At 38.4% G+C, this 10849-nt stretch overlaps 1 long non-coding RNA gene across 1 annotated transcript; it reads left to right on the top strand.

Moving 5' to 3' along the window:
* The first annotated feature begins 3788 nt into the window (after positions 1-3788).
* LOC118600060 lies at positions 3789-10348 on the top strand. Its single transcript, XR_004949640.1, has 2 exons — positions 3789-6313; positions 6823-10348. It is a non-coding gene; the product is annotated as an uncharacterized LOC118600060 (long non-coding RNA).
* The last annotated feature ends 501 nt before the right edge of the window (positions 10349-10849 follow it).

Raw genomic sequence — 10849 nt, 5'->3', positions numbered from 1 at the left:
GGGGAACACACCCCACTCAGGTAATCAGGAGGGGCGAAGACGTCTGAGAAGCAACAAGGATGCAAGTTGAGTAGGCCGTTTAGCACAGCAAAAGAAGACGTTCGCACAAACGACCATCGAGGGCTGTTTTGTCTTTTGTGACCAAGTTTTTTTAGTTTATTGTCATATTGTTCAACCAGCTTAGAGGTCAGGAATCAACCAAGGACAAAAAGGGTCCTGGGGTAAATATAGCTCCAGAGCAGTGGTGTTTAACTCCAGACGTCCAGGGCCACTGCCTTACTTCCTGCTCAATCACCCCAACCCTCACAGATCGAGATAATCAATGGTCTGAACGCAGGAACAGTGGACCTTAAGGAGAACAGTTGGACGCCCCTCTACTCAGACTGTGTCAGTACAGCCTGTAGAGTGGAGCTGCTTTTGGAGGAGCTCCCCCTTAGCCCTTTATTTCAAGGGCTGAAGGGTAGGGGTAAGTGCAAGGGAAGGGAAGGGCTGAGGGGTGGAACTGAGATTCAGCATTTCTGTGAAATAAACGTCAAACTGACCAGTGTTCTTATGCTGGGAAATTCACAATAGCTTGTTTGGAACATGACGTAATCGATAACAATGGATCTTTCTTNCTGAAGGGTAGGGGTAAGTGCAAGGGAAGGGCTGAGGGGTGGAACTGAGATTCAGCATTTCTGTGAAATGGACGTCAAACTGACCAGTGTTCTTATGCTAGGAAATTCACAAAAGCTTGTTTGGAACATGACGTAATCGATAACAATGGATCTTTCTTTTCAACCTGAAATAAAAAACCTGTTTCAGGTAAGTCTAAACATTGAGCTTATTATGTCCAGTTGAATGAGATCTGCAGGGTTATTTAGGTCTACTTATTTAGTTAAAACCAGGGAAACTGTCGTGAGAAAAGACCGTAGATCAGAAAACAATGTAAGGAATTTTTAGGTTCTTTCAACAGAAGCAAATCCCAAACAAATAAAAGACACCAAGTGGTGAATTCTACATCCATATGTCCATCTATATGGAGATTTTACAGGCAGAATGTTCTTGAAAATATTTATTGGGAAATTATTTACATATTCAGTTATGAGACCTTTAACTTGGGGAGTGGGTATAGATGCAAGCGTCCCAGAGTAACCACAACTTAAAAGAAGTACAGAGTTTAACATGGCTGGTAGAAACATCATTTTTACAATCAACAGAAAGGTTTTTTTTTTTTTTGGTGGTAAAATAATCAACAATCACACAGTTACGAATGGTTCACACTGGACGCGGAACAGACCATTCGACGCCCTTGTTAGTCTATGGTGTGGTTCACACCAGGCGCGGAGCTCCGCGGTCCTCCGCGGAAGGTTTGCGCCTTGCAGCGGGTCGTTTTGGAGTCTGGTCCATTTTGTGCACAAGCGATCTGTGTCAATTCTGGTTGGAAGTTACATAAAGATACATGAGAAACTCCAGTTTATTTTCAAAATATAACCAATTTTTCACAATAAAACACCGCGATTTACAAATGCGACCATATTTTCGTATCTAAACAGACGAAAACAAATATGCAATCACAACACACACTTTTCTCTGTGTGTCTCAACAACAGATACATTAAAGAAGTGTAGGCCTACTAACTACTTGCTTCTTCTTCACAGAAACGTTGTGTAACATTTTTTAGGTTATTTACTTACTTATGATGGCAAAAAAATGCGCGTCTGCTGTTAATTGCAGGAGAGTGCAGATGCCGCACCCACTCTGTGCTGCTTCGGGACGCTTTCACGTCCAGTGTGAACATAGTGTTAGGCAATCACAACATTTCCTTCCATGTTATTATGGAAACTAAAAGTTATTTTGGTATCAAAGGTGGATCCTTTTCTCGGTAAATTGTTCCAGTTCCCCATGAAGGTAACTGAACATTTTGAGGCTTTCTTCTCAACTTCTCATATTAGATAATTGCTCTAAAAATCTTCAGATTAGTGTATTGGTTTAATCCAGAGTATTCTCTGATGCTTTGATTGAGCTTCTGTTCTGCCAAGACAGGCTCCCAAAGCTAGATCCAGCCTTTTACACGTCTCTTTCATCCATTCATCCACTAGTCTAGTCCAACGCCTGCATCCCTGCCTGTGTTTCTATCTCGGCTAAAATAGCAGCTTAGGTCCCAACGTGCCCTACTAGCACAAAACAGGGTCAACAACACAGGAGGAGAAAAATCCATCATTCAGAGAAGACCATCCATTACAAAAATGGATTTTACTTTCAATCGATCGGCGCCAGAGAGCGATGACAGATGGATGATAAAATTAAATGAGTTCCCTTTTTCTCGTAAGAAGATTGTATTCATAGAAAAGAATCAATCAACTACATCGGACGCAAAATGACTGAAAGATCTTTAGAATATTGAGTTTCAGAAGAATTGCCTTCCCTTTTCAAAAATACCCCCTTAGCTTCATTTTTTGCCCATATGTGCACATGCTTTAGACATTCAAATATGGACTCCGGCCTCTGTTATGTAATATATTTAACTTCCAGAGCTTTATTCAGAAAAATTCCTGGCACTCACTGAGTCCAGGAGGCAACTGCTATCTTCTGAGCAGTGAAAAGAAAACGGCAGGTGCTCAGGGTTTCGGGTGATGGATGGCTCTCATGTTTCTTACTCTCACTGTACGGCGCAGAGGGGTGAGCTATGGAGACACCGGCACAAGTTTAGAGTTTCCTATTTCCACAAGCATGCAGCCTGCACCAGCATGACGCGAGCTGCAGTCAGATCCGATGCGTCCATCAACTTTTATTCATTTAAACACTGTGTTTCTTTGAACAAAGTTGATGGAAGCGGAGAAACTATCTTTCGGCGGTTAAGATGTGTTACTGAAACTGCATGTTTAAACAGGTGGAAGTGGGTTATAGGTACTTTATGAACCCTATAAACTCTGTTAGTTTAAACAAAATGTTGCCATGACCCTCACCGACCACCCTAACCTTATTTGTAACAGCATACAGTTTGTCATGCTGACACCAACACATTTGTTTAGAGGGGCTAATTTCGCTTGATGTACAGAAATCACCTCCAAAAACTTACCATATAGAAATCCCCTTGATTAAAGCTTAGAAAAATCTTAAAATAAATCATAGAAATTGTTTTTGCTATCTTTTGACAGTGCTCACTGAGCACTGTCAGAGGAGGTGAAAACATCCAAACCTCAATTTCACCCATTTGCCAGCAAATTCAAGACCACTTTTTTCTAAAAAAGATTCAAAAATATTTAGAACTCGTTATTATTTTTGTCTCAGTAAGTCAGAGAGTGTGTCAAACTTTATGGGCAGTTGGTGGCTTTTCAGGCTGGAGACAAGACACTAACTGGCCCAGGAGTGACAAAAATTTAATTAACAATTCCTGTTCACGTTGCAACTGTGAGCACATTTTCCTCCAGATTGATTGATGATTTACAGAACGTAAAGACAGGGCTGCCATGAACAATTATTTTAATAGTCGACTAATTACTGATTATTTTTTTCCGATTGGTGGACTTTGACACATCTTAACTATTATTAGCTTTAAACGAACTAAAGATAAAGACAATTAAGATGATAGTTTATTACAGTTAATTAATCACGGAGCCTCTGTCCTTCATTAGTTTCGGGTATTACACTAAGATTAAATTAAATGAGTTTGGCATCTGAAAAAAGGAACTATTTTTCACAAAATATAAAGTTTTGGTCTCACAGACTCAAATAAAAAAAGTGAAATTTATGGGGCTGAATGCTCACAACTTTGTTCAACTTTACTTCACTCTGACTCCATATAATATAAAGTAACGCCTAATCGATTATTAAATTAGTCATCGACTATTTAAATAGTCGATTAGTCATCGATTAGTCGACTAATTCTGGCAGCCCTAATGAAAAAACAACTTTTTTTTGTAAATCTAAAAGAAATTGGTCTACCACGACCTAGATACAACTAATTGTTCTTTGCAAGACAAATCTTGCATATAGAATTTTTTTTCAGCAATTTCCTACTGAGATCTTCCTTGGTACTGTGGAGATACTATCAATGCTCCACCCTGCTTAGGAATCAAACAAGATACAGATAAAATATATTCTATTTTCTAGATTTATACAGAAAAAAAATGAAAGTTTTGTCTCATTAAATTCTTTGACTTTCCGCCTTAGACTATTCCAACTTTTTAAAGTCAAAGAAAAGCAGTATTAAAAAAAAAACAACACACATTTACTGAAAGAGATTTGGTCCCGTAAGTCTCAAATTTGATCAGGGATTCCTGTTAATCTGGTTTTGCCAGCAGCCGCCATTGCCCTGCTGCATCGTACCTTCATTAGCCCTATTTAGGGCTCCTCCATTCTGTGTGTGAGCTCCTAGAGCTGATGGGAAACAAGAGAGGAGAAGAGAAAGAAGAGGAAGAGGGGAGGATGAATGTGATCTGATATCCTTTGACAGGTGGTATTTGGAACTGAAGGACTGCAGGCTTTATTGCATTCATCGTGGATTGAGAGGAATATAGGGAAGCCCTGTTTGCTTCATGTTCATCACACGTTAACTTCAGTCATCCAGTCTCTGTTAATAAGAGAGGATTTGTTTTTGACAGACTCGTCTTCTAAACAATTGTATACCGTAAAAATGCTACAACAATCTTAACAATCAGTCAATTGTAGTCCCATCTGAAAGAGAAGCTTGCAATAAGACAATTTGAATTTAATGTAGTGATGAGGTTGTATCTCAGTGGATTTGTCTCTAGTTTAGCTGAAAGTTGCAGTTTATGGTTTTTTTTTAAGATGTATCCATTTAGTGTTCATGAAGTGTTATAAATGGAAGATGATTTTGGAATATGTTAATGGTCCAAAAAAGTAATTTGTGAGAGTAAAATGAGAATTTGACCTTATATGTGAATGTATGTGAAGCCCGACTTTGAGCAAAAATGTCCCTAATTTGTCTATTTGTGTGCTTTGTTTCGTTTCCAGCCAGTTGCTAGTGGTCAAGCCCATTGAGATACAATCCTAAGCTACTATGAGAAGCAGAATGAGTGCAATCGGAGCCCTTGCTCAATAGAGTAATAGAGTATGTTTGTAGAGTACCATGAGGATAGGCGTCATTCCCCACTGAGCCCGAACAGGATGGAGGCAAAGTAGAAATAGATGCTAATGCATGGGTGTTTTACGAAAGCAGTGATGTTGATTTAACTGTTGGCCACACGTCGGATTTCTGCTGATCAGTTTGAGAGTCACTCTTTGTCTCTCACGTTAGCAACACATCTGCGATTTACCTGGAAACGGCCCTCTTTTCACCTGGATCCACATACCGGGAGGATGTTCCAAACAAGGCAGTTTATGGAGCTTAAAAAATAAACATCGTCTCCGGAGACGCACCTCATCACATGGAATACTCCCTTGACAAGATTGGACCCTTTACTGTGTAAAGAATCTTTGAGTCTTTTCCCTTCTCCAATGCTGAGGCGAGACATGAAACACCGACTTGCTGATATTCAAGCCGTGTCCTAAGCATGGGCGCTTCAGGTCAGCGTTTAATCTGTCTGTGATCTCCTATTCTTTATAGGGAAAGGGATTTTGTTTCTGTCTGTCATCTGCCACATCTGCTCCTAAACCCATTGGATTTACGGTCCCATATGCTCACATTTGTGCCACTGTGCTTTACATTGCGCTCAATATGAGCACATTGACACGTCAGTGGATGTAAATAATAAATGAAGACACTGTCCCACATGGCCAGGAGGCAACTAGAGCTCTATCAATGAGGCCAAAGACGGAAAGTGGATATTTATAAATTAAGTGTCATTTCTTTGGCAAATGATAAAGTTTAATTAATAAGAAGGGTGTGGGATCAAACAGGGTAGGATTTGGATCCGAGAAAGTTTAGCTCTCACTGGAGTGCGTCCATCGGTAACCCCTGAACTGAATAAATTCCAGATGGATCTTCAAATAAAAGAATGCTAGCTTAAAATTAACATCTCGCTGTTGAACAACTCATATAGTTGGGACCACCCTCGTGAATATCCTCAGTTGGATCTAACCTGAACTATCCACGGATTCCTACTAGGCTTTGATCAAGAAATTCTAGAAGACACCAACAGAGAATAACAAGAAGGAGTATCCAGTTTGTTTCTGGGAAGATGGATCTGATGTGTGACTTTAGGAATCAGCTTGGAAAATCCCAATTCAAACAACCTAAAAGGAAGTTTGCCTGCTATAAAAAAGTGGGACCCACTTCAATCAGGACAAGGATAAGAGTCCATTAAACATTGTGGTCCAACTGGAACTGGAGCTTCGCTGAGGTGTGACAGGAAATACACTGAGTGAGGTTTGTTTTTATGTACGATTTACTGAGTTATGACACTCAATAAAGTGATGATCTGGATTTTAAGTTTGTTTTTCAATTTCAATAAATATGTCATCAAACTTAACCCACAGCCAAACACTTTTTTTGTTGTTAAAAATATAACAAACTAACACAAGAAAATAAATCCTCAAAGGATGTTGAACAATTAGGGCTTTATTATTGATGGTCAGCTCATAAAGTTGTCTTTCCACCAGTATTTTGTATAAAACCTTTTAACATGAAAATGTTTAAAGTTGGGTAAGTCATGTATTATTTTGCTTACCTCAACTAAAGATTCAAGCAAAGAGCTTCATAGATGTTTTCCTATTTGCTTAGTTTTCACAGTGGTTTCTTGCTGTTGAAATAAAATGACATGCAGAAACTCACAGACATCACAAACTATCAATACAATTTTGAACGGTGACATTGGGCAGATTTACCAACTAATGAATTTCTGGTGCTTCTCTGTCAATGGTTTCTTTTATGTACAGGCGGGGCTGCGTGGGAAAATGGAGCTAGCTATCGTTCAACACAATGATATGCTAGTGTGTTTGCACCAACATGGAGCCTTCTGACAGGAAGCAGTGGAGCCAAGGATCTGCCTGGGAGACATGAATGATTTTGTGCTCATCACTTGATCAACAGGATAATCTGCTGAAGACATGGTGTGTTCATTTTAGTTTCAAACTACTCCAGTGCTCGAGAGACTTTTTCGGTTTGGTTCTGTCGGTGCTGTGATAAATATGTGCTAAAAAGCTGGCTGGTAGTGTACATCAGAAACAGTCTTGTGCAGAGTTAGTTCCATCTCTGATTTATCAAAGTAAAATGAGCCCAGAAAGATAAGAAAAAGCAGGGGGGTTGGGAAGGGAATTTTTGAGCTACCGATTCAACAGCTTGCAATTCCATTTAGAAGTGAAATCTTGAGATTCCTTTATGGATTTATCAACCTGCCATAAAATTATGGAGGAATTTTGTCTTGTTCTTAACAAAAGCATTTCTGTTTGTTTTTGTTCTTGGACATTTGTCAATGTAGCGCCCTCACAAGGTCCTACTGCAGATCTTGGTAGGTTGAGGTCTGGACTTATGGATTTTAACTGGATCATTGGGTCATACTGATTTTCCTCGTCTTTTTTTGAAAAACTTTGGGGTCATGTGACCCAATTACAAACAAGTTTCACTATCATTAAAAGTTTGTGTTAAAATAAAAACTTTTGAACCTTCTGGTACACAGGAGTTAACGGTTGTCTCAGTAACAGCTACCCAAGTCCTATGACTGCAAAACAAGCCCCAACCATCACCTGTCTACCTCTGCGCTCAACAGTTGGAATGTGGTCTTTTTTCTGAATTTTCTCATAGATTTTCTTCAACTCTAGTGTGAGGAATTCTGACATAACCTATAATTGTTCTTATTATGGGAATGTTGAGAATAATAGTGTGTTCAGGTATTGTTTGTAATCAAAGTCATGCTTTTGTGTTCTCATTAGAAGAGACCTCCTCCTTGAAACTCTACAAACGTTTTAAACTCAGTCTTTCCCCCGGGTGCTATTATGGATTTAAACATTGAATACATTACCCAGACCATGCTCTAAGAAGGTCTCTGGGATGATGATGTTTGCTTTCATCTGACTTTGATGCAATCTAACCTTGAACATTGTACCTGAGAAAACCTGAGAACTGTAATAAATGTTCTTAGTATTGAATAGCCTTTTCAACATAACGGTCCAGCTAATTTAAAAGCAACAGCTGATTTTCTAAGTGTGCGGCCAAGTTTCTCCATGCTTACTTCCTTTCATTCTGAAAGTAAAATGCTGCAATGTCTACTGAATATCAAATCATTTTGATCTTATGAGATGAGAACAGAAGGAGGGTACCTAATATTAACACTTGTCTTTCTGGCTTCATTTCGATTAAATAAATAATTCAAAGAGAATTTTTAGAAAATGCAGAGAAGACTATTGGATCAATGGAAAAGGATCTAACTTTTGCACAACTGTGAAAGTGACAAGTTCTTAATGTGTTCAGGATGAACCATTTAAAGACCTGAACTTGATGAAAAAGCTGTGTTCTTCCTGTAGTTTTTAAACACATGTAAATCCACAGTTCAGCCATGAATCAAAGATGTATTGTTTCTGTGTTATGAACCCCCAGCTATTATTTTACAGAGGATTCATTGTTTGTCAATGCTTGCCGCATCTTTTTTTTTGGGTCAGATCTAGTTATAGCATGTGTGCCTGAAGCTTAAACTGTCCTTAAGTTAAAGAAATATTAACAAGTAATTCTAAAATTTTAAAACAAACTCCACTGTCTTTATACTTTATATGCAGTGATGTGCTAAAAATGATCTTGTCCTCATCAATGACTCAAACTAGGTCAATACAGGCTAAAGTAAATAACTACAAATTAATTCCCACAACACTCTTTAGATATTTACAAAAATGTAGGATAAACACAGGCTTTAACAGCTTTTACAGACTTTAATTGTTTCTTTGAGTGCCAGAGATGAAAGCAACCCAAACCAAAGGAATATTTACCATTTAAAACCATTCTCCTTCTATCCCAGTTCAAGGAATTGCCAAAAAAATCTTTTTCGCAGAGAGGTTTATGTTTGGCTTAGTGACAGCAGTGTCTTCAGGTACTGTTGCTGTCAAACAAGCCAACAGCCATCCACCATCATGCTAAACCTTTGCTTTGGTTGGCTGAATTGCTTTGAAAAGTTTTAAATGTATTTAGAAGTCAAATCCATATGTCTAAAGTACTTCTCATACCAATATACGCTTTAGAGATAGGTGAGAGTATTCCACCGGCTGAAACTAAAGGCCCTACTTAGTTCTCCAATGTTTTAAAGAACAGCTCTCTTAACATTGACTCTTGAGAGTCACTAATTTGCTAAATGATAAAGCAGTATTAGTTATCTTCTTTGTCCTGTGCAACAGTTGAACTTACCTGGATAACATCTGGGAAGGACCTCATTGTTCATAAAAAAGTAAAATTTAAAGAGATTTTCTTTTTCTTTTTTGCTACAAAGTGTAGTCTATAATTCTGACTACTGCCATTAGAGCCACTTGCAGAATACTTTCTACTTGTAGAGACAAATCATGAGTATGAGTCTAATATGTGTACCACCTTGCAACCATAGCTTTGTTCCATGTTTTGTCCAACACCAAAGTAAATTTATATTGCACTAGCACCATTAGATTCAGTGGAGGCCTTGTGCAGTGAGTATTTGAGGGCAGTTCCACATTCTTTGCAAACTTGCCAAATTCCATTTTGTCTGGAGTTGACTGCCAACCAAAGACAGGAAGCAAGCGAAAGCGTGAGGGAATCAAAAGAACAATGACTCAGTGAGTGTGAGAGACTGCATCACAAAAACACAACGGCCCCGCTCTCATCAGCCGGGCCCGAGTACCCCAGCCAAGCCTGACAGTTCATCTCAAAGCATCAAAGCATGATGGGAAAATACCAGCGTCCACAGCGGGCAAATGTGTGTCTGACCAGACCTTGTTTTCACTGCAAATGCCCTTCAACTCACTTGGCCCTAAAATAGATTATTGGAAAAAGTTAATCCTTTCTGTGTCAGCTTAAAAAAACAATTATGTCATTTATGAGGCCGGCTGCTTAACACCTCCTCTTAGAAGACAATTCTTTTGATAATCTAATAACCTGATATTTATATCACCAATACTATCTAGAAGAAAGAGCTAAACACTTTTATCATCCAATGGTTGTAGTTGGAGGATATAAATAGTTTGGACCCAATATTTTGACATTTTGATCAGAGAAAAAAAAGGAGACCAACTTTCTCAGAGTTTTTAAGAGTACTCTCTTTTATTAACTCAGAAACAATGTTTATCTTTGGAATCAAAAGAAGAGCTGAGAAGATTTCTCTGTTACAATGAACAGTATCTTACGCACTTCATTGTTATATTCAATTAAACTTTATTTGTCCTTTTTCCTTGAAACAAAAACCCACCATTTGTAATTCCTACTACACGTCACTCAGTAGTAAAATAATAATAAAAAAAGTTGCATAACATAGAAGCACCAAAATAAATCCGACATATTTAGAAACAATGGAATGTAATGTGCAGTGAGTTTTGCAATTATATTGTCTGTAAAGTTTTTGTAAGAAGGAAACAGAAACTGTGAGAACAGGTTATTACCAATGCCTCAGTATGAACTGTGGATGTATTGTATGCAGATGTTTTCTTAGTCAAAAGCCATGTTTCCATTAAGCTGAACAGTTCAGTTTAGGTCAGAACAGAACTGTACGGTTTGAAACGGTAATCCCTGACAGAACAAACAGATGTGGAAGTGAATAAGTCCTGTCAAATTTACATAATACTTACATCCATGATTCAAGTTAAAAGTGATGGCTGGATAAACAAAGGCTAAGGTCACATGTCTGGAACTGAATTGTTTTTTCCGTCTTTACATGTGGCTTTTAAAGTAATTTTTTAAGATTCCGGTTTAGTCAGGAAACAGCTGAAAATGTCAGATCCTAATTCATGAACAGTATTT

This window comes from Oryzias melastigma, linkage group LG18, assembly GCF_002922805.2.
Source record: "Oryzias melastigma strain HK-1 linkage group LG18, ASM292280v2, whole genome shotgun sequence".
In the NCBI taxonomy this organism is placed as follows: Eukaryota; Metazoa; Chordata; class Actinopteri; order Beloniformes; family Adrianichthyidae; genus Oryzias; species Oryzias melastigma.
Note: the sequence above shows the minus strand (reverse complement) of the source record. Positions and strands in the feature narration are given on the sequence as shown.